This window comes from Girardinichthys multiradiatus, chromosome 20 (genome assembly GCF_021462225.1).
Source record: "Girardinichthys multiradiatus isolate DD_20200921_A chromosome 20, DD_fGirMul_XY1, whole genome shotgun sequence".
NCBI lineage: Eukaryota > Metazoa > Chordata > Actinopteri > Cyprinodontiformes > Goodeidae > Girardinichthys > Girardinichthys multiradiatus.
In genome coordinates, this window is record NC_061812.1 from 5,915,735 (window position 1) to 5,940,877 (window position 25,143).

Genomic DNA, 25,143 nt, shown 5'->3' on the forward strand with positions numbered 1-25,143 from the left:
CCTAGGGTGTCCTGGTGCCAAGTGCACTGATGGACACCCTTATGTTTGAACATGGTGTTCATTATGGACAATCCGTGACTAGCACAGAAGTCCAATAACAAAACACCGCTCGGATTCAGATTGGGGAGGCCATTCCTCCCGATCATGCCTCTCCAGGTGTCACTGTCGTTTCCAACGTGGGCGTTGAAGTCCCCCAGCAGAATAATGGAGTCCCCAGGAGGGGCACTATCCAGCACCCCCGACAGGGACGCCAAGAAGGCCGGGTACTCCGCACTACCACTCGGCCCGTAGGCTGAAATGATAGTCAGAGACCTCTCCCCAACCCGAAGGCGCAGGGATGCGACCCTCTCATCCACTGGGGTAAACCCCAACACGAGACGGCTGAGCTGGAGGGCGACAAGCAAACCCACCCCAGCCCGCCGCCTCTCCCCGCGGGCCACTCCAGAGTAGAAGAGAGTCCAGCCCCTCTCGAGGAGATGGGTTCCAGAGCCCACGCTGTGCGTGGAGACGAGCCCGACTATTTCTAGTCGATATATCTCGACCTCCCGCACAAGCTCAGACTGCTTCCCCCCCCAGCGAGGTGACATTCCACGTCCCTAGAGCCAGCCTAAGCATCCAGGGATCGGGCAGCCGAGGTCTCCACCTTCGTCCGCCGCCCAATCCTCTTTGCACTGGTCCCTCATGGTTCCCCCTGCAGGTGGTGGGCCCACTGGGGGATGGACACGCGTCTCTCGTTCGGGCTTGGTCCGGCCGGGTCCCGCGAGGAGCAACCCAGCCACCAGGCACTCTCCGAAGAGTCCCGACCCCAGGCCTGGCTCCAGGGTAGGACCCTGGCTCCGCCGTACCGGGCGACGTCACGTGCCTTGATTTTGTAGTCGTCATGAGGGGTTCTTGAACCGCTCTTTGTCTGACCCGTCACCTAGAGCCTGTTTGCCATGGGAGACCCTACCAGGGGCATTTAAGCCCCAGACAACATAGCCTCTAGGATCATTCGAGCACTCAAACCCCTCCACCACGTTAAGGTGGCGGTTCAAGGAGGCGTACAAGTATGTATAATAAAATTTGCTTTATGGACCTCATGGTTGATGGTGGACCAAGAGTTGGGCCTGAAAATGAATGGGACGGATGGATGGATTACTGTATAGAGGAAAAAATAAAGAATTGATGGATTCAATAATTAGACAAGGGGACAGAGGAAGAAAGTCTGGGAATGTCTTCCATATTCTATGTTCTATTCTAGTTCTATTCTATTTTTCTAATAATAAAATATTGTGCCATAATTAATAGTTGCAAGAAGTTGCAATGTGTGGGTGACCACACATTTGGCATCTATATTCCCATTTGTATTGTGTTCAGTTATTTGCTATGTTATAGTTTTAGTCTAGTTGAATTGCTTGGATTAAGAACTTTTGGTACATTATTGTTGTAACTGTCTGGCATTGTGACTATAAAATAATAAAATTGTTTCTTGTCTCAAAACCCCAGTTATTCTTGGTATAGAGATTACCAAGCTCCTTCTGTCTCAGTCGTTGTGTCATTGGGCGCTTTGGAGTTCTCCAACTTGATCAAGCGCTATACAAGTACAGGCCATTTAATTTGTGATGACAGATATTAAAGTCAAAACTGATCTACAATTTGCAACACCAACCTCTTCAGTGGGAATTTTTGTGTAAATTTGGTAAATATACTTCAACTTCCAAATTATAAAAAGTAATTTCAGTTAGAGAATATTTCTGCTTCAGGACAAGAAAAGATTGTAATCATATCTGATTTTGGATAAAGTCTGATCTTGTTGCATCTAGAGTAAATTTGGTCTCCATGTAGTCTCAGCACCTCTAAGCCAAGTAAATTCTCACTGAGCCTGAGAAGCAAACTGTAGACGGACCTAAATATTTGGCCTGGCTTTGTGAGATTTTAAACAAAATGTGACCCTGCCACATTTGGACTGACTGTTCTATCCTTTCACATCTTGCCAATTCTCTGCAACACTTCTCACACACAAATTCAAACTTGTGCCACCTCGCGCTCTCCCTCCCTCTGGCTCTCTCTGGAACAGTTTGGAAAGGGCTGATTTGAGTTGAAGTGTTAACACACTCTTCCTCCGGCCATCTGCCAAACACAAACGCTTGATGCCATGTTTCAGATCCCCTCAGCACACTGAATAAATGTTAATCTACCAGCATCCTGTCCTCCACTGTTTTTCAACCAACTCTTTTCTCCCTCTCCTCAAATGTTGCTCTTCTTTTCATCTCATTCCCATTTCTTTTGTTCTTTGCTCCTTTCTTTTCTGCTTTTTCTATTACTTCTTTTTGCCAACCTTTCTTTGCTTGAAACTATTTTAACACAATTGTGTTGTTACCCTTTCCTCCTTTTACTCATGCTTTACTCTTTTTTTTATCTTTTCCTTTTTACTTTCACATCTTTCCTCCTTCTGTCCATCTGTTCATGCTCTCCGATTGCCTCTGACAGCTTATGGATTGAGGCAAATCGCACTAGTGTTTCCTCATCTCAGGCATCAGTCTGCCTCGATTTCCTCCTTCTGCTCCTCATTCCCCTCCTTTTCTTTCTTGGATCTTTTCCTGCTCTGCTCTTAGTTCTTTGAGCAATCATTCCCATATGCTCATTTATAATTCAACAGAGGCTTTTTTTTGCAAAAATATTTTTCTTTCTCAATATTTACATATATGTTAAAAAGTTTGTGTGCTTATGGGTTCCTATGTGTTTTTACTTGCACAAAGTTTTAGTGTGATTTTAAGAACAGGAAAAGAGATATATTTGGCTGGGGAGGATTTTGAGGGATTTCTTCAGAATCAAAGGGTGGTTAGGAAGGGGTTGTGAAGTCAAAAAGCCAGTTTGACTACTGAAATCTCCCATTGGATTTCATTTAACTTGTACTTCTACATTGGGTTTAAGCATATAAGAAAAGATTAGGTCAAATTTCTGAATAGTTGCCTGGAGGCAATCATTGTAGCTGGTTTAATTAGGAGATAGTCCTCAGTGTTGCTTAAAACATTTCATAAAGAATAATAACTTTTAAAGTTTCGTATTGTTTTCTTTCCCACTGCATCATCTCAGATCTTCAACACAAGGCTTTCTAATCAAACTGGCTCTCAAGCTCTCTTTAAGTGTCAAATTAAAAATGAGAAGCCTGCCTAACATTCATGATGCTACTCTGTTATGAATACTGAATGTGTATAGGGTTGAAGCACATTGTGCAGTAGAACACAATTAAATTCCGGAGCGGCATATGAGGAATAACATCTCCTTGCTCTCATTCTTGCATTTGATAGAAATAAATAAAAATCCAGAAACAGTCTGTTTAACCTGCACATTTATAATGATCATCGATCGGCCAATTGATTTTCCCATTCCTCACTCTTGTATCCATCTCAGCGAATATTGCACAATAAACCTCAGAAACATCAAACATTTCTGTTATTGAATAGAATCTATTTCCACCAAGCATGCAGTTTGTGTTAATGGCTTAAAGTCAATTGAATGTGATAAACTTTGATTCCTTTTTTCAAAGGTTCAGCTAAAAGCAATGTCCCCGCCCAGACATGGATATTCATCCTCATTTTTATTCCAAACTAGTTCAGCCACCTTTGTACATTTTCTCTCTCCTAGAAGAGCTGAATGTTTATTCAGAAAAAATAATCTCTTAAACTTCAAAAAATGACTTGGATCAAAGGTAATAGAACTCAAGCTGTTTGAAAAGCAAGTATATATAGCTAAATCTCAGTCTGGACTGCACACTTCTTGGATTTTGCTGTCTAAACAGTCTTTCCTTTCTTGCCTTCAATTCTTATCTGCTTGTTATCTCCTCTATCAAGTGTTTACAGTGAGAAAGGCACCAGTAAAAGCTGGTCTACAAAGTTTGACATAGATGTACGAGTTAAAAAATTTTAGTTTCATATAACAATTCCTGACTTTGCAAGAGCTCTGGGATGTTTCTTTAATGTACCAGCTGGAGGACCTGGGAAGAGATGACTGCCAAAAAATACACACATTTATTCTACTTTCCTGTTACCCTTTGCTTTTGCTTTTAATAATTCCTTGACTTATCACTTCATTCATCCTTTCACATCTGCCATTCTATTCTCATCCACCCCAGTTTCATTGATGTCCTATTACTCCCTTTTGCTTTTCACCTCCTCTCTTCTTTTCCCCATATACAAACACAAACTCACTCCTCTTGGTGATCACTTATTTCCCAAAGTGTTCTGGTCAGTGACATTCATTAAGGAGTCAGTTTTTGCTAAGCAATGCTACTCAGCAGGCATACAAGCCTCACCTGGTGTTACACCTGTGAGCATTGCTGCCATAATCAGATTCCTCTCTCGTGTCTTTGTTGCTTCTCATTACAGCGGAGGTTACATGAATCATTGTTTGCCACAGAAATAAGAGCAAAAAAAACAAGGGGTTTATAACAGTGTGTGAAAATGTCTGTGAACAAAGCAAGCAACAAAGGGGTGTTTTTAAAAGGAGAAAACCATGTGTACATGTGTGTGTGTGTGTGTGCTAATTTTACATGCAGCTGTACACGGTGTCTCTCCCTCCTCATCCCTTATCTGGTTTCAATTCGCAACACGTCTGCTGAGCTGATCTGAAGTACCGACGCAAACATCTCCTGTGAAGTGTTTGACCAAAGAACCACAACAAATATTAGCATCCTTAGCTGACACACCCACACACACACACACACACACACACACACACACACACACATCCGTGTTTTACTATCTTTATGAGGACTTTTCGGTTACTTCCATTGACTTCCATTCATTTTCCTTGATTTTTAGTGCCTAACCCTGACCCTAACACTAACACTAACCCTAACCCTAACAATAACTCAATTCATACCCTAGTCCTAAACCTAACCCCTGTCCCAAGAACGGAATTTGAAAAAGTGAGGACCAAGAAAATGTCCTCACTTTGTCAAAATGTCCTCACTTTGCGATAAAAATACAAAAAATGGTTCTCACTCAGCAACATGTACAAGAACACACACGCACACACACACACACACCCACACACACACATTAACATACTGTTAGACAAATAAACACACACTCGGCACTCCATATAAACATGAGAGCTCCAGTGAAACAGAAAATCCTATCTGTCATCCATGTGCTTTTACATGCAAACACACTCAAGCTTCTTCACATAACCAATATAGTCAACAGTGAATTGTTGTCATTGATTCTACCTGCAAACCTACAGTAAATACTAATGTTAACCTCAATAACTGTTCAGTTATTAATAAAGACTATTTTATGTGATAGTTGCGCAAAAGACCTGAAAAGCTTTGCTTAAATCTAGTGGGATCTTTTACAGTGTCCCATTTTCATGCCAATAATAACCGTGGGAATTAATATTCTGCTTAATAACAGCCTCTACTTATCCCAGAGGATTTTCTGCTAGATCTTCTAACTTGGCTCCAGGAGATTTGTCAGTGAGACCACCCACTAATGACGGACATTATGCCCTGGCTTGTAGTTGGCGTTAGTTTATCCCAAAGCTGTTGCATGGAGATAAATTGGCCTGTTTCCTGTAAGTACCAAACTAGAAATATCATGTTTTTTTGTGTTTGGTAGTCTGTGAGAGGGAAAATGTGACTAGATGCTTCAAAACAGTTGTAAATACCATTCTGATATTAGAACAGCATTCACATTTAAACATTTTAAAACTACGTGAACTATTTTTCATATTGTTATACATGGGACAAAATTTTTCATTTAAAATATCTTCAAAATTTCTAAATTATCAACTATTTTTAGTTTTTTGCTGTGCCTTTTCAGCTTATTTAGTGGCTAAAATGACATGTTTTTATAGACATCTTCGTGTTTTTATGGTCACTAGCAAACACCTATGATATAATGGGTTAAATGAGTCTGTGTTCTGACATGGTTTCTCAAGGGTCTTAAAAGTCATCAAAAACATTAAAGGAAAGTAAAAAGTATGAGTCCTAGAAGAGACCACTGAAGAATATCTGAGGCAAGGTCAACCACCATCTTAAACCCTTAAACTGTGCACAAGACTATAAAACTGGTCTGTTTGTGGATAAAGAAAAAGAAAATTTCTTGAACAGCTTAAAAAAACAAACTTTTTTAGTTCACTTTACTTTTTAACTTTCATCAGTAGTCCATTCAGTTTTTTTTCTCATTTAATGTATCCTTTTTTAAGCATGATTGCATATCAGGAAATATTCGTTGTAAAATCAGACGGATTTTCCTCCCCAGATGATGATGATAAATTGATTTCCATTACAGCTCCCTGTGGGGACAGTCACACTGATAATGGTGATAATTTTTCTGGTTTTAGCATCATCGGTGGTATCATTGATACTCTTGATGATGATTGCTGTTAATTGTTGAGGCAGATGGTGGTAACACTGATTTTGTAAAAGGATCCAAGCCGAATGTTGATTTTGAGTACTTTAAAATGATCTTTAAGAATGTATTCTGATTAAGGTTTTATTTAGAGAGTGTAGGATTACCAGGGGTTAAAGGTCACTGTTCCAAAACCTCATTGATTTGACAGTTCGTAGTAAAGATCAGCTGTTATCACTGTGAATGATTAACTGATGAGGAACTAATCTGTATTTACAGGTCCTTCTCAAAATATTAGCATATTGTGATAAAGTTCATTATTTTCCATAATGTAATGATGAAAATTTAACATTTATATATTTTAGATTCATTGCACACTAACTGAAATATTTTAGGTCTTTTATTGTCTTAATATGGATGATTGTGGTATACAGCTCATGAAAACCCAAAATTCCTATCTCACAAAATTAGCATATCATTAAAAGGGTCTCTAAACGAGCTATGAACCTAATCATCTGAATCAACGAGTTAACTCTAAACACCTGCAAAAGATTCCTGAGGCCTTTAAAACTCCCAGCCTGGTTTATCACTCAAAACCCCAATCATGGGTAAGACTGCCGACCTGATTGCTGTCCAGAAGGCCACTATTGACACCCTCAATCAAGAGGGTAAGACAGAAATAAATTTCTGAACGAATAGGCTGTTCCCAGAGTGCTGTATCAAGGCACCTCAGTGGGAAGTCTGTGGGAAGGAAAAAGTGTGGCAGAAAACGCTGCACAACGAGAAGAGGTGACCGGACCCTGAAGAAGATTGTGGAGAAGGGCCGATCCCAGACCTTGGGGGACCTGCAGAAGCAGTGGACTGAGTCTGGAGTAGAAACATCCAGAGCCACCGTGCACAGGCGTGTGCAGGAAATGGGCTACAGGTGCCGCATTCCCCAGGTCAAGCCACTTTTGAACCAGAAACAGCGGCAGAAGCGCCTGACCTGGGCTACAGAGAAGCAGCACTGGACTGTTGCTCAGTGGTCCAAAGTACTTTTTTCGGATGAAAGCAAATTCTGCATGTCATTCGGAAATCAAGGTGCCAGAGTCTGGAGGAAGACTGGGGAGAAGGAAATGCCAAAATGCCAGAAGTCCAGTGTCAAGTACCCACAGTCAGTGATGGTCTGGGGTGCCGTGTCAGCTGCTGGTGTTGGTCCACTGTGTTTTATCAAGGGCAGGGTCAATGCAGCTAGCTATCAGGAGATTTTGGAGCACTTCATGCTTCCATCTGCTGAAAAGCTTTATGGAGATGAAGATTTCATTTTTCAGCACGACCTGGCACCTGCTCACAGTGCCAAAACCACTGGTAAATGGTTTACTGACCATGGTATCACTGTGCTCAATTGACCTGCCAACTCTCCTGACCTGAACCCCATAGAGAATCTGTGGGATATTGTGAAGAGAACGTTGAGAGACTCAAAACCCAACACTCTGGATGAGCTAAAGGCCGCTATCGAAGCATCCTGGGCCTCCATAAGACCTCAGCAGTGCCACAGGCTGATTGCCTCCATGCCACGCCGCATTGAAGCAGTCATTTCTGCCAAAAGATTCCCGACCAAGTATTGAGTGCATAACTGTACATGATTATTTGAAGGTTGACGTTTTTTGTATTAAAAACACTTTTCTTTTATTGGTCGGATGAAATATGCTAATTTTGTGAGATAGGAATTTTGGGTTTTCATGAGCTGTATGCCAAAATCATCCGTATTAAGACAATAAAAGACCTGAAATATTTCAGTTAGTGTGCAATGAATCTAAAATATATGAATGTTAAATTTTCATCATGACATTATGGAAAATAATGAACTTCATCACAATATGCTAATATTTTGAGAAGGACCTGATGAACTGAGCAGTTTACCCCCCCCCCCACCACACACACAACATGGTGCAATTTTAACTCTTGAGCCTCACTTCCCATTTAATTTATCTGAAGAACTTCTCAGTGGCTGTTCTAAAAATTAACAACAGCTTAATCAAGTTGCTCCTGTGATCATTTCATGCATATCTGCGTTTTAATCAGGAGGATGAGACTCAGGAACAAGTCAAGCTTGGTTAATCTTAATTAACCTAAAGTAAGTGAGTCACTGTCTGTTTCATAGAACTGCGGAGTTCCAGAAAAGTTACCTCTCAAATAATTAGTGTTAATGTGAAAACTCAGTTCCATTACATCAACAAAAAAACCTCAAAACCCACAGTTGATAGTAGTCATGCTCTTGAACTCCTCATGGGTGATCACAAGGAATTCACACGTCAGAAACAATAGTCCATCCAGTGAGTTCAGGGTCTCTGCCAGTCCCTGGAAAACTTCCAAAGGGAGGAGTCCAAGAAGCTCACCTCGCGTATGAACCTTTTTCAGCTTCTTGTATTTAAGATCTCATTCATTCAGTCATGATCTACATCTTATGACAGTAGGTGAGGTCTGGAATGTAGATGTTTTGGCTCAGTTCCTTCTTCTACACTGGTGTTTCCTAACCCTGGTCCTCAGGGCCCATTGTCCTGCATAATCAGTGATTAACAGGTATCTGCAGCCCTGGGTGGCATGTTGAGAAGTTAAAGCAATCATTTAAATCAGGTGTGGTGGAGCAGAGACACATCTGTGGGACCTGAGGACCAGGATTGAGAACCACTGCTGTACACAACAGATGAGAAAATTGTCAGCATTACTGCAGGCAAAATTTATATCTTTCGATCCAATTCATGCTTTTTCCTGCAATCAGTGAAGATCAAGACACCAGGATAATTCAAGTTAAGCTGTGAAGGCATAGACTTCCAACCATGAGGGAGGAGTCCAACATTTTTCAGTAGAGAACCATAGCCTCAGACTTGGAGGACCTGAATTTCATCTTGGCTGCTTCACACTTGTCCCTTAACTGATTTGCTGAAATTCATGACATTAAAATAGCAACAGAACAATATCACCTGCAAAAAGCAAAGATGAGACCCTGAGATTCCCAGACACACACCCTCCTCTCCATGACCGCACCTTTAAACCTCGTCCATGAAAGCAGGAACCTTGGGGTAGTGCCATCCAGACTGAAAACAAGCTTGACTTTCTCCAGACAATTTGGTTTAATTTCTGTGAATTCATAATGTACGTAACAATACTCAGAATTTGATGGGTTATGACTTTTAATGCGTCATTAGATTGAAAGAGGAATGAGCTGATACATGATTATATGATTTTGCTGAAACAATAGAAATATTGTAAATTGTTTACAAAATTTTTCTTCATCACCTTCTGTACTTGCACACCATCTGAGATAAATAGCAAAGTGAGGCAAAAACTAATATGTTGTTCTGACATCTTCACTGGACCTTATTGTTGTCATTCACTTTTCTTTTTCTGTGTTTATGTTGTGGCACTAAAACTGCGCTTCACTTTAGTGCTGCTCCGAATGGACCAACAGCTCTGCTAGGTGCTGTGTCAGTGCGAAGAAGGTGCTGTTCTTTCTGCACTTCATCTGTCTCTCTCCTCACCCTCTTTTGTCTGTCTTTTGCTTTCTTTTCCTCTTGACAGCCTTTAAACAGCTGGAAACATCTTTTGTGTGCGTTTGTGTGCATGCATGTGTAAAACGACATCATTCCTAAGTTGTTTGACACATCAGCTGCAGGCAGAGCTGGACTAAAGGCTATTACACACCAAAACACCCTTCACTCTCACACTTCCACACTAATGCGCATACATTACTGGCACCCCAAAAACAGCTGGAATACTTCAAAGAAAATGCAAACAAATCTGTCACACCCTGAAGAAGATCTGTAAGCGGGAACACGCTAACACACCACTCAGTCTCTTACGTATTTCACTCAATCACAGATGCTATTAAGTTTTCTAACGCCTTAAGCCAAGCTGACAGCGGAGAGCACGCTATGTGTGAGCTGAGCTCCGAAGGGAGTTAACTGATTAAGTATATCTGTGACAGACACAATCGCTGCTTAGCAGCTACTGAAAAGGGAGGCAAGAGGACCAAGTGGAGGAGATGAGAAGGAAAGGAGTGGAGAGGACATAAAACACCTTGTTCAGTATGTTCATTTAATGCTATGACCGTCCTTTATTCGTCTCTTAAACACCAACTCCATCTGTTTCTGGAGACATTTAAAGTAATTTGAAAGCAGTATTAAAATATGTTTACCAAAAGAAAAAACAAAACAAAAAAACATTCAATGACTCAGCACAGGGTAATGATTTATTAATTAGGTTCTAAATTAATCAAAATTGTGGAAAAAAAAGTAGTTTAATTAATTTCTCTGAAACTCTAATGCCAGCCCAGATTAACTGCACTGTGATTTTGTTTTAAGCTGTTGAAACTAAAGTGTATAAGTGTGATACATTTACCCCACAAGGCAACATCAGATTTTAACAATATTCTTAAGAAAACTGAAAATCCCCAAATATTTTTCTAAATACAGATAAGGTTGCTGAACTATGCACAATGGTTATAGCGAATATTTTGGCAATAAGGAAACTTGCATATAGGCTGAAAATAAAAGAATACATAGGCACATATGGAAGTTAATATACATCTGGAGTAGATACATTTTCTAAATTAATGTGTTGACTAGCTCTATCACCCCTAATGTTTGGTTGGTCTTTTTCTGTAAAAACTTATAAAAAGAAAAAAAAAAGTAAAACGTCTAAAAACTGAACAAAGAGTGGACAGATCAAAAATGATGTTGCTGAATCTAGGTTAGGATAGAGTGATCAGTACAAGATTGATCAGTCCAGAATTGAAGATGATCAAATACAGCCAAGGTTCCTTCAAAACAGTAAAATGCCCATTTATGTTGGTACCGACTGGGAAATGTCACTCAAACTTCAGTGTCATTTCTAGAGACCTTCCTACAAAAAAAGCATTACAAATGTCCTCTTTTGTCTTTTCTCAAATATATTGAATATTTACCTAATCATAGTTGGGGTTTTAAACAATCAAATCATATAAAATTAAATCATATCAGCTTTGACCAGTATAAGTAATTTACATTTTGAACTATGAATGGGAGACAAATGCAAATGGGATCCACACTTCAGAGTTGAGTACCCAAAATGTAACGACACAACCAATTGATAAATGACAGGGGCTTCTTCAGTTTTGATTGATCTAGTTAAGAATAAGAAAAAATAGAATATCCTTTATTGTCATTGTCACAAGTACAAGAAATTGAGGAAAAACCTTTCTTTCTCTTTGCATGAGCAATGAATAATTTGTGTAAAACAGAAAAATAGAAGCAGTTTGTTAAAAGATTAAATAAAAACACATAAACGCACATTCATACTGATTTCACATTCATGTTATTGCATCTCCCTTTATATTCTGGGTGTGTTGAGTTTAGCTATCGGTGTTAGATAGAAACTGTTGTTGAATAATCTTGTCCTGGCTTTAATTGAGCATCTGATGGTAATAGTTCAAACACAGCGTGAGCCGGGTGATACATGCATTTTACGATGTTCTGGGCTTTGTGGAGACAATAATGCAGAGGTAATGCAGACCGCAGTTGAAAAGCGCTTCATGAGTTAGATTTCCTGTGGACAAGAACCACTGTAACTTTATATTATTTCTCATTACACTGCTGGTTAAAACACAACTAAACAACAAGCTGAGAGCGCATTTTGCTAAAAACTCCAAAGAACCTCCAAAATTAATGTTCTTAAAATCTTAAAAGTATGACTAATTTCTCCTACTTGCTTTGTATGTTGCACAAGTGCACAATAATAAACATTTTTATCTCCCCCTGCTGCTAGAAACATAATTTTTTGTCTCATCAACTTCAATATTCTGATAAATACAAACAAATCCTAGGGAATTGCAATTTTTGGTCAAGTTAAATATTGTCTCATAAACTGTTTGTGTCACTTTATTTTTACACCACTTTAAATCTTAACCCAATGTACTGATGCATAAAATCCTCCTTCTCAAGCAGAAAAGCTTTCTTTTCTTTTTCACGCACTTTTCAAGCAGCTATAAAGACAAAAGTAAACAAAGGAGCCTGTGAGTAGACATCTTTGCTTATTGCCTTGCATCTCAAAAGTGCATAAAATCTGCAGGAGCTTGATAAGGTTTTGTCCACTATTGGTAATACAACAACAACTTTATCCTGCAGCCTGGACAGAAAAATATCAAATGTTGCAGTAATAGATACCAAGTCTTTTTCCAAACCACGTAGGCCATTGTATTACTTGTGTTCAGAGCAAAATATGCTTGTTTGCTTAAACAGAGATTAAACATCTTCCTGTTCTGTATGCTTTAGAAATCCTCAAAAAAACCAAAATATACATTTGAAACCAGACATATATACATGTACACAGTCTAAAAATACACAAAACCATTTTTTCCACTATGATGGATATTAAGTTATACAAAACTTTCCTGTTGTAGGTCTGTTAGGTTTACTTATCTTTGTATTTGGTCAAATTGCCTTTTTAAACTAAATGACTCAAATGCATGCTACCGCAAGCTGCTCACAATAGTTTGCTGGAATTTTGGCCCATTCTTTCTTCAGAGCTGGTCTGAGTCCAGTTAGGGTCAGAGAACAACTGGAAGACCCATTTGTGCCCAAGTTTTAACTTCCTGTCTGATGTCTTGAGTTGTTGCATATTAATTCCTCAAAATATTCTTTGGCATCTATTTATCTGAGTGCTCCAGTCCTTCCTGCAGCAAATCATCTACACAACATGATGCTGCCACCTCCGTACTTCACAGGTTGGGATTGTGCAAGCTTCCTCTTTTTCATACAAAAGTAACTATGGTCTTTTTGGTGAAACATACTTTCTGTTTCAGAATGCCTTAAAAATTAAGGTTTCTATCCCCGAGTACATATACAAATTGTAATCTTGCTTTTCATTGTTCTTTTGGAGTCATGGCGTCTGCTTTTCTGAGAGGCCTTTCAGTCTTTGTTGGCCAGCAGCTTCACAGCCCATAGCTTTTGTTGTAGGGTTGATACACACCTTTCCACACCAAACACATTAATCTCTGACACAGAACCTGTCTCCTTTCCTATGCCGTTTATGTATGTGGATAACTGAATAGATCAATGAGGTTCCTTCGGTCACACAAGAAAGCAGTTTTTGAGGTCTTGCCTTAAATATACACCTACACCTGTTTAACGCAAATGTTGTGAATTAACAGAAAAAACTTACATTGCCATAACATCATCATCTGGGCTTTTCTAAATGAGTAGAAACCAAAGAAGGTAATACAATATGTTTCTATTCTGTCTGCTTCTATCTATTTCTGGCATTCACAAACAAGAAATAATTTTAGTAATCTGATATAAAACAGGAACATTTAGTTTGATTTACTGTCAGACTGTGAGGGGAAAAAAAAATTTGTCTTTTTATACAGCTTATGTAAATATCTTGTTTACGCTGTATTTATGTATTAATAGTGTCTTTTTGTTTTTATGTTGCATGATACTATGTGACATTTGATTTTAAAAAAGCAACCGAAACAGCTGCTTCTTTTTTGCTGCGGACACCAACAGTCATTAGACTGTGGTTACCTCCTCTCATTTGTGTTCAGCAGCGGTCTGCAGGCTCTCACTCGACTACAATGTGATGTGATGTCTCCAAATTGCAGCTTTCTGCTGCATTCGACTGCCTCTGCGAGTCTGCCATGATAAAAGACAATTTTATTTGGCCTATTCTGGACCCCTCAAGTTAACAAGTTCTCCCCTCCAAAAACTTTCTTTCAGTGGCTGGCGGGGTAATGGCAAGAATTTCAAAGAAGATGGAGGCAAACAAAAAGCAGAGAGCAGAGGGGACAGGAGAGGAAAGGGAGGAGTTGCAGGGTTATAAAGAGAGGGAGACTCTGCCAAGGAGTGGAGCTCATTAATGAGTAATGGGTTTGTGACTCTTTGCCCTTGGACACCTCAGCTTCTGATGACTTTGTTGTTACTCCAGTCCAGTGCCACAGATGCCAGCATGAGACTGTGTGCACCCTGTGTGTCTGTATCTTGTTCCAAAATCAGGTCATGGTGATGGGTCAACAAATGAAAGCCTGAACCACAGACCCTTTTTAAAAAAAAATCATCCTGTTACTGAATATACTGTGCCAGTAGGACTGGTTCTGAAGCTCTGAACAGGACTTGAAAATACATTATTATGTGTAAAGCCTGAAGCTTATTGCAGGCAACGTTTTTGGAAAGCATAGATTTAGATAATAATTCCAAACTTAATTGCGTGCCAGTTGATGTTGCAGCCCCACAAACCACAAACCCATGTTCCAAATGTCAAAATCACACAGTACTTCATAAAGCTTAATTGGCCATATTTTTAAGGTATAATGGGATGAGTTCAAAATAATCTTTATTTAGTCTACCACCATTGTTTATATATATATATATATATATATATATATATATACACATGGAGTTAAAGGATTGTCTAATTTTTTAACCAAAACAGTAATAAGCATAACAAGTAATAGCCTTTTGTATACCTTTGGTTTCAGAATGCCTGCTTCATTTGTGTAAGAACACATCGATCTGAGATGTCAATCGGTGTAACTTGTCTTTGTGATTGTATTTGGAAAGATTTAGTCTAAGGGTGTTTCTGTGTTGGTTTCCACTTCATACAATAAAGTACATCCGCTCATACTTAGAAATTTGTATATTGGTTCATTATATAGCCAGCCTAATTTCTTATATACTTTTCTTTTACATATGTTCACACTTATTGCTCTAATTAGAAAATAAATCATTTCTCTTTGACTCAATCCTTTTTAGCCATTCATCTACTGTACACAGACTACAGGGAAATCCAAGCCCCTGTCAGCCTCTTCAAACCTGTGGCCTGTGTCCAGATCTGCAGTGTTTGCAAGCCAGTACCTCCTGCCATTTCAGCCCAATTAGAAGCTCCCCTCCCTGGGCAGAGTGCAGCAGAAAGGGTCCCTCCTCCCTTCCAACCTATCTGTTGCTCTCCTGTTATGACAGCCTCTGCCATGAGGTCTGTGTAATTACTCCTGCCTGAAAGAGCAAGACATTATGGGGCAAAGCAGGGGGAAGGGAGGAAGGAGTACAGCAGACGGAAAGTACTCAAGAGGGAAGAGACCTGTGGACAGGATTTGGAAAAAGAAGAGAGAAACGGAATCGTAGCAGTGATTAGAAGGAGAGAGTGAGCAAACGGCTGGCAGATGACCTCCTGTTGTTTGCATGTACATGCAGTGTGTGTAAAGGAGAGTTACAAAGTGTGAGTGAGTTGATAGCTGATGACAGCATCTTGTACCAGCAGAGCGGATTCATGCTGCCATTCCAGTGGCCACTCAGTCAGAGCGGCAAGATTTCTTTCATTAAAAAAACACAAGACAGATAATTCTAAAGGTGATGCAAGAGGGTAATTAAAGAAGGGTTTTACTGCACAGTGTTTAAAATGAATTATAATCAAGTCTGGAATATGGCAGATTTATGTAGAACCTTTTTAAAAAGTAGAACAGCAACAGCTGTTTGCTGTTAGTTCGAAGCACTGGTTAGACGCCACCAGGGCTGACACCATCATTGATCCTGTTTTCTGGTGGTCGTCGACAGGATTGCAAAGCGTAGTTGTGTAGTAGAGATCATCTAGTTTGGGAACCTCAGTATCTTTTATAGATGATGTGATTGTGTTGGTGTTTTCAGGACCTTTGGTACAAGTTGGAGTGGTTTGAGTCAGAGTGTGGGGTGGCTGGATTTCTCTGTGTTCAAAGCCATAGGTCTGTCCATGTAAACGGTTGAATGCTGGCTCTGGGTCAGAGGTCAGTATCTGCCTAAAACAAAGGACTTCAGGTATCTTGACTTCTTCTTAATGAGTTATTGCAAGATGGAGCAGGAGATGGATAGAACAGTCAGAGCTTTGTCCTTACTGATGGAGTAAAACCATGGTATAGAGCCACTGCTGCTCTGCATCATGAAGAGGCAGCTGAGGTAGTTCAGGTATCAGAAAATCAGAATCAGAATCAGAATAGCTTTATTGCCAAGTACGTTTTTGGACATACAAGGAATTTGTTTTGGCGTAGTCGGTGCAATACAATACAAATTAAACAGTTTAAACATATCTACAATATAATATAAATATATGTGCACAGTTTTAAGTGAGTGAGAGTAAATGTAGAGCAGTATAGGATGCCAGAGCAATACAACAGTGCAGGTGATCATTGTGTAAGTATGGCAGTGCAAGTAAAGCAGAAGTCCAAGCTGAGCGTTAATGTAACGCATAGAGTTGCAGGTTACAAGGGTCCTGTCAGCAAAAAAAAAAAAAAGGGGGTGTGGGGGAAAGGGAGAGTGTCAGGGTGGTTTCCGGGCTTTGTTAACAAGGCTGGTGGCAGATGGGAAAAAACTGTTCTTGTGGCGTGAGGTTTTGGTCCAGATGGACCGCAGCCTCCTGCCACAGGGGAGAGTTTCAAAGAGTCTGTGACCGGGGTGGGAGGGATCAGCTAGAATCTTCCCTGCCCGCTTCAGGGTCCTGGAGGTGTACAGTTCCTGGAGCGACAGTAGACTGCAGCCAATCACCTTCTCAGCAGACCGAATGACACGCTGCAGCCTGCCCTTATCCTTGGCTGTAGCAGCGGCGTACCAGATGGTGATGGAGGAGGTGAGGATGGACTCAATGATGGCTGTGTAGAAGTGCACCATCATAGTGTTTGGCAGGTTGAATTTCTTCAGCTGCCGCAAGAAGAACATCCTCTGCTGGGCTTTCTTGATGACGGAGCTGATGTTTGACTGCCACTTGAGATCCTGGGAGATGATGGTTCCCAGGAAGCGGAAAGATTCCACAGTGTCAATTGTGGAGTCACAGAGGGTGATGGGGGCAGGTGGGTTGCAGGTGGGTTCTGCCTGAAGTCCACAACCATCTCCACTGTCTTTAGAGCGTTGAGCTCAAGGTTGTTCTGGCTGCACCAGTCCAACAGATGGTCCACCTCCCATCTGTACGCGGACTCGTCACCATCAGAGATGAGTTCGATCAGAGTGGTGTCGTCCGCAAACTTCAGAAGCTTGACAGACTGGTGACTGGAGGTGCAGCTGTTGGTGTACAGGGAGAAGAGCAGAGGAGAGAGAACACAGCCTTGGGGGGAACCGGTGCTGATGGTCAGGGAGTCAGAGACGTGCTTCCCCAGCCTCACGCGCTGCTTCCTGTCAGACAGGAAGTCAATGATCCACCTGCAGGTGGAGTCGGGCACACTCACCTGGGAGAGCTTCTCCTGGAGCAGAGCTGGGACGATGGTGTTGAAGGCACAGCTGAAATCCACAAACAGGATCCTGGCGTAGGTTCCTGTGGAGTCCAGGTGCCAGAAGATGAAGTGAAGGGCTAGGTTGACTAGCCCTTCACTTCATCCACTGCTCTGCCATTCCTAGAGGAAGCTGGTTAAAGGTCCATGCCCAAAATACCCACAGACCCATCACCGCCGGAGGACAGGCCACACAGGCAGAAATAATAGCCTGTACTGACACCTGTTAGCTAGCAATTCTTGATCCAATTCTTGACTTCTTGGAGTAGTCACAACATGAAACCCAAACAGGCCTGGAAGCTCTGTAACAGTACCCAAAGGCTGAGAAAAGACAAGTAGCACCAGCCAATGGGAGACCCAAGGAGGCCTTCCAATACACTGCAGCTCCATGTTTGTCATAGTTTATTTGTGATTTTTAAATTAAATTCCTTGGCAAAAACCAGATTCTCTCAAATGTTGATTACATCTAGATATCTCAATCCATTTCAAACATTACTCCGAGGCTCTATTCTAAGATGTTCATTCAAACTCTCGAAATGTCAACGCCTACTTGACAAAATAATTGTTGCCATATTGGTGCAGCGAGGAAATGGTCTCAGTTGAAGTTCTGAGTCATCGGTTAAACAATAAATTCTCTTCTAAAAGCTGTTGTTGAAGGAGAGAAGGAGACTCATACAAGCTAAGCTTTGAATTTAAAGTGGATAAAACAAAATTCTGTTAGTATAAATTTATTGAGCACAAGGTTAATTTTGTGGACCAGACTACATGAAACCAGTTTCATGTGTTCAGTAGGATTTTGCAGTTATTTTTAAGCCATAGGGGACAAAACTCAGAATGTAAAAGGTCTGTTATTTAAAGCTACATTTCAACCAACAAACTTTGTGTCCCTATGGTCATGTTTTACTTGAAATAGAGATTATTCTCTATTATTTTCCTAATCTGTTACTTGATGAATGTCAGTAATTTATACTCACCAATTTCTGCTTCAGGCTTTTTTTTGTTCTCCTCTTCTTCTTGTCTTCACATTATCATATTACCTCACAGTGGGGGTGGTAAAAAATAAGCAAGCAGCTAAAGACTGTAGGTAACGGGGAACAAACTAGAGATAATCAGACTGAAGTATGCCCACCTCATCTGCAATTACCTCCTGTTGCTATCACACATTAAAACCAAATGACTGCCTGCCATTATATGCAATCACTCTCATGTGCATCCTAATATTATAGATGGCTATCAGAGAGCCTAGAACAAAATAATGACTTTCAGAAGCCCAAAAAGCAAAAGCTGTCTTGTTTGAAGTGTGTTGAAGAGGGAAGTGAAACCAACTGGAACCTTTTTTATGGTCAGAGTGGAACAGTTGGTTTAAATAATCGTATACAAACCTATTTTGTTGTTGCATTTAGCTTTTTAATATACAAATTCTAAGGTTTACTTAAAAAGTTAAATTATCTTTATTTTGCACAAAATTATTTTGTGCAAAGTGGTTCTTAAAAATCTATTCTTCAATTTTGTTTTTAAAATTACCACTTTGTAAATATTCTCTTCTCAAATATACCTGAAAAATACCTTATAAAATATAAATACTTTTTCAATAAAGCCCTGCTAATTAATGTATGTTTTGCTTTTTAGTGTCAGAAAGAAAAAAAGAAAATAACTACAAAAAGTAGCCAGTTGAGACTACCTTTCATACACTTTACAAGGCAATCAGCCTGTGGCACTGCTGAGGTCTTATGGAGGCCCAGGATGCTTCGATAGCGGCCTTTAGCTCATCCAGAGTGTTGGGTCTTGAGTCTCTCAACGTTCTCTTCACAATATCCCACAGATTCTCTATGGGGTTCAGGTCAGGAGAGTTGGCAGGCCAATTGAGCACAGTGATACCATGGTCAGTAAACCATTTACCAGTGGTTTTGGCACTGTGAGCAGGTGCCAGGTGGTGCTGAAAAATGAAATCTTCATCTCCATAAAGCTTTTCAGCAGATGGAAGCATGAAGTGCTCCAACATCTCCTGATAGCTAGCTGCATTGACCCTGCCCTTGATAAAACACAGTGGACCAACACCAGCAGCTGACACGGCACCCCAGACCATCACTGACTGTGGGTACTTGACACTGGACTTCTGGCATTTTGGCATCTCCTTCTCCCCAGTCTTCCTCCAGACTCTGGCACCTTGATTTCCAAATGACATGCAGAATTTGCTTTCATCCGAAAAAAGTACTTTGGACCACTGAGCAACAGTCCAGTGCTGCTTCTCTGTAGCCCAGGTCAGGCGCTTCTGCCGCTGTTTCTGGTTCAAAAGTGGCTTGACCTGGGGAATGCGGCACCTGTAGATCATTTCCTGCACACGCCTGTGCACGGTGGCTCTGGATGTTTCTACTCCAGACTCAGTCCACTGCTTCCGCAGGTCCCCCAAGGTCTGGAATCGGCCCTTCTTCACAATCTTCTTCAGGGTCCTGTCACCTCTTCTCGTTGTGCAGCGTTTTCTGCCACACTTTTTCCTTCCCACAGACTTCCCACTGAGGTGCCTTGATACAGCACTCTGGGAACAGCCTATTCGTTCAGAAATTTCTTTCTGTGTCTTACCCTCTTGGTTGAGGGTGTCAATAGTGGCCTTCTGGACAGCAGTCAGGTCGGCAGTCTTACCCATGATTGGGATTTTGAGTGATGAACCAGGCTGGGAGTTTTAAAGGCCTCAGGAATCTTTTGCAGGTGTTTAGAGTTAACTCGTTGATTCAGATGATTAGGTTCATAGCTCGTTTAGAGACCCTTTTAATGATATGCTAATTTTGTGAGATAGGAATTTTGGGTTTTCATGAGCTGTATGCCAAAATCATCCGTATTAAGACAATAAAAGACCTGAAATATTTCAGTTAGTGTGCAATGAATCTAAAATATATGAATGTTAAATTTTCATCATGACATTATGGAAAATAATGAACTTTATCACAATATGCTAATATTTTGAGAAGGACCTGTACTTTTAAAGTACTACAACCTTGGTGTGTTGGTTAAATGAAAGCCATGTACAATGCATGCAGGCACTCGTAATGTAAGTCTTGAATTTGAATTGTTTCTGCTTGTGCCTTTGTATTGTTAAACTCAAGGAGAGGAAATGCCAGATATCTTTTCAATTACAGGAGTACATCGATGTCTGTGCTGTAGCCTCACTGTGTGACACTCACAGCAGACAACAATCCTTTCCTTGACTTGAACTTTTTTCTGAATGGAGTCACTAATTTTGTCATACGAATATATGGAGTTACACCAATGTTTATTCCCAAATACAGCATTATCTATTGTACCCACAATAAACCATGGTCAGTTCAAGTTCTTCAGGCTTGGCTTTTTAATTTCAAACTTAACTGAAAATTACGTCCCCACTACTGCGATCATTCACACCACTGTGTCATACAACTCATACTATTCCAAATTGTTTAAAGTTACACAATGTATCACAAAGTTCAATGTATTTTATCAGGGTTTTATGTGATCAACCAACAGAATTCTGTACATAATATTGAAATAGAAACAAAATAAAAACATATCTGAAAAGGGTGGTGGGCATTTTTGTTCAGTCTCAGTGCTTTTGACTTTGACAAAGCTTTTGTAATTTATGAATGTTCTGTGATCTAAACTATCCTGCTGGAGCCCTGGGTGTATGTTTAGCGTTGTTCTGCTGGAAGGTGAAATTCTGTTCCAATCACCCATCAACTATGATGAGCATCCCTGTCCCACCTGGAGAGAAGGAACTCCACACCATGATGCTGCCACCACTAAGCCTCAGTGTGGGGATGGTGTATTCAGGGTATTGTGAAGTGTTAGTTTTCCACCACATGAAGTTTTTTGCATGTTTACCAGAGAGTTCAGTTTTGGTTTCATCTAAGCAGCGCAACTTGTGGCGTATACAACTAATAGTTGTCCTGTTAAAAGATTCTCCCACCTGAGCTGTAGTTCTCTGCAGCTACTCCAGAGTTACCATAGGACTCTTGGCTGCTTCTCTGATTTATTATTTCCTTGCCTCCCTGTCAGTTTAGGTGGACAGACAGTAGATTTTCATTTGAGCCATACCCAATCCTTTTACAGATGAAGGATTGAACTATGTGTGATGCTCAGGGCTTGGGATATTGTTTTGTCACCTAACTCTGCTTTAAACCTCTACACAGCTTTATCCCTGACCTGTTTCTTGTATTCCTCAGTCTCCATAATGCTGTTTGTGTAAAAACAGCATCATATGTTTTCCTTAGAAGGAAACACGTGCAGACTCCTATTAGGTGACTTCTGAAGGCAGTTAGTTGCTCTGGATTTTATTTGAAAGGAATTAAAACAGATGGGGATTTATGCAATGCACAAAACACTTGTCAGATATACACTCACTGGCCACTTTATTAGGTACACCTTGCTAGTACCGGGTTGGACTCCCTTTGGCCTTCAGAACTGCCTTAATCCTTCGTGGCATAGATTCAACAAGGTACTGGAAACATTCCTCAGAGTGTTTGTCCATATTGACATGATAGCATCACACAGATGCTGCAGATTTGTCGGATGCATCCATGATGTGAATCTCCTGTTCCACCACATCCCAAAGGTGCTCTATTGGATTGAGATCTGGTGACTGTGGAGTCCATTTGAGTACAGTGAAGTCATTGTCATGTTCAAGAAACCAGTCTGAGATGATTCGTGCTTTATGACATGACATGTTATCCTGCTGGAAGTAACCATCAGAAGATGGGTACACTGTGGTCATAAAGGGATGGACATGGTCTGCAACAATACTCTGGTATTGTTGACTTATCCCCCACACCATTACACCACCACCACAAGCCTGAACCGTTGATACAAGGCAGGATGGATCCATGCTTTCATGTTGTTGATGCCAAATTCTGACCCTACCATCCGAATGTCGCAGCAGAAATCGAGACTCATCAGACCAGGCAACGTTTTTCCAATCCGCTATTGTCCAATTTTGGTGAGCCTGTGCTAATTGTAGCCTGAGTTTCCTGTTCTTAGCTGACAGGAGTGCCACCCGGTGTGGTCTTCTACTGCTGTAGCCCATCCGCCCCAAGGTTCAACGTGTTGTACATTCAGAGATGCTCTTCTGCATGCCTTGGTTGTAACGAGTGGTTATTTGAGTTATTGTTGCCTTTCTATCAGCTCGAACCAGTCTGGCCATTCTCCTCTGACCTCTGAAATCAACAAGGCATTTGCCCCCACAGAACTGCGGCTCACTGGATATTTTCACTTTTTCAGACCATTGTCTGTAAACCCAAAAGATGGTAATGCGTGAAAATCCCAGTAGATCAGCAGTTTCTGAAATACTCAGACCAGCTCATCTGGCACCAACAACCATGCCATGTTCAAAGTCACTTAAATCACGTTTCTTCCCCATTCTGATGCTCAGTTTGAACTGCAGCAGATTGTCTTGACCATGTCTACATGCCTAAATGCATTGAGTTGCTGCCATGTGATTGGCTGATTTGAAATTTGCGTTAACAAGCAGTTGGACAGTTGTACCTAATAAAGTGGCCGGTGAGTGTAGGTTTTGTAATTATGTTGACGTTTGTTGCTGTAACTTGAGAAACTGTGAAAAGGTTCTGGGAATGTGGGTACTTAAAAAAAATGATAATAGATTACTTACTTACAAATTTGGAATGTATAAATAGTTTATTCATGCTGTAAGGATTATGATTATTGATTAATTAATATTCATCAAGAATTATAATTTAAAATCATAATTTGAAAAAAAAAAAAATTTCTTAACCAAAAATCATTACTTACGAATAGAAATCAGAGATGTCCTCTGGTGTTGTGATTATGGGCTCACAGCTCTTTAATAATTACATATTATTAACCAAACCACAAACTGTCACTGTTTATTCAACTGCTTCTTCGACCTTGTTTTGACAGATAAATCACTCTTGCACGAAATAAACACAAACGCTTCTCTTAATTATATATATGAAGATTTATTGAAGCCAAATAATTCTGATATACCGTTGTTCTGGTCCAAAAACCTTCATCTAACTAACAAGCACTATTCTACACAAAGGGAATAAAAATGACTACCTAACAATAATAATAAAAGAAAAACATATATGCGGATTAAGTGTCTATGAAGATCAAACCAGTAGTTTTATGGACAAAATGTGTAATTTGGGTTAAATGGAAAGAAATCCTGTTGTGTTGATGTCTCGATTGCAGCGATCAGCTGATAAAACGGTGGGGCCACGCCCCTTTAGCCACTATCAGCTGATTGCTCCAAATCTTAACAAAGAGTCATAAACTCTGAGGCTTGAACTCAGTGGAAAATCTCCAGCAATAAAACTGGAACAAAGAGTGGTCGGGCAAAGCCCAGACCGCAGTTGCTTTGAATGAAAAACTTTTAAAAGTCCAACTTCTAACTCCTGGCTGATTTAAGATCAGCCGGACAAAACATTAAGCACACATGATTCAGCAGCGCTGAAATCAAAACACAGCTCAGCATAACATAATTCAATCAGTATTGCATGCAACAAGTTAATACCTGAGACTAACTACTGGTGATTCTAAATCACTTTCACTATGCCTCATCCTGCCCAGACATCTAAATGCACTTATCCGGTTTAATATGAAAAAACGAAATTACTTCAACGTTGATTTCTGCTCTCCACGGGTTGAGGATGGATCAGGCCTGAAGAAAAATGAGAGGGGGGGATCAAATTAAAGAAAAAAAAACGGTAATTTCTCATTCGTCCAGGAGGGGAAAAGATGAACCGTTAGTCGACTGCATACACAAGGAGGAAAACTCAACTCCTTGGACATAGAACCTCTGTGGGTTCACACCTGCGCCGGGTGACGGCGTGGTCTTCGATCGGTAAATAAATCCTCTGATCTTCTCATATCAGACATATTTTCAGCTTTCATGCTCTTCCGGGAATGGCCTTGTGGAGCAAAAGTTCGCCTGCGAGCTTTTGTCTATCCAGATTTGCTCTCCGTTGCGCTGTCCTGTGAGACAGGCGGGAAATGGCCATGAAACTCTGCATCTCAGCCGGTTTATGCTCCCAGTGACGTCAGAGCTGCGACGTCTGTTGAGCTGCGTGTGTCAAAACGTGCGACCAAAATGGATGGCCCCAACAATGCTCTTATCCTTCATCTGTGAGGTCTGTGGCATTTTACTGTGGCTGTCTTATTTCTTCATTTGAATTAGTTCTCTACTCAATTCCGATGCCCTTGTAATTTTATTAAACTGCTGCTGACTTTATGAAAATCTCTGAATACATTTCTGGCAGTGTGGAAAATGTTTTCCAGCTTTAAACAGCAACGTAAAACAATCTTTCTCTTGATGGTTATTTGGCAGCAAATGAAAGTGTTTGCTGAGAGCAGCGGCTTGTAATGGAAACAGCATTTCTGACACATCCAAATAATGTTGGTTTTGAATTGCATCGGGGAGAGCATTTAACAAATCTATTTTCATCTGAATGCAACTGCTCTGGGACTGAATGAAGTCAAAGAAAACAATTATTCCAAATGAAACCATACTGAACCAAACCATGCATTCTTCCGCTCCGTCACAATGTTTTTGTGTGATTTGTGTTT

The 25,143-nt window shown here is 40.6% G+C and overlaps 1 protein-coding gene across 12 annotated transcripts in view; it reads left to right on the forward strand.

Moving 5' to 3' along the window:
* Positions 1-25,143, forward strand: part of ptprt (protein tyrosine phosphatase receptor type T) — a 444,335-nt gene that overhangs the window by 372,661 nt on the left and 46,531 nt on the right. The gene's annotated exons all lie outside the window — the stretch shown is intronic.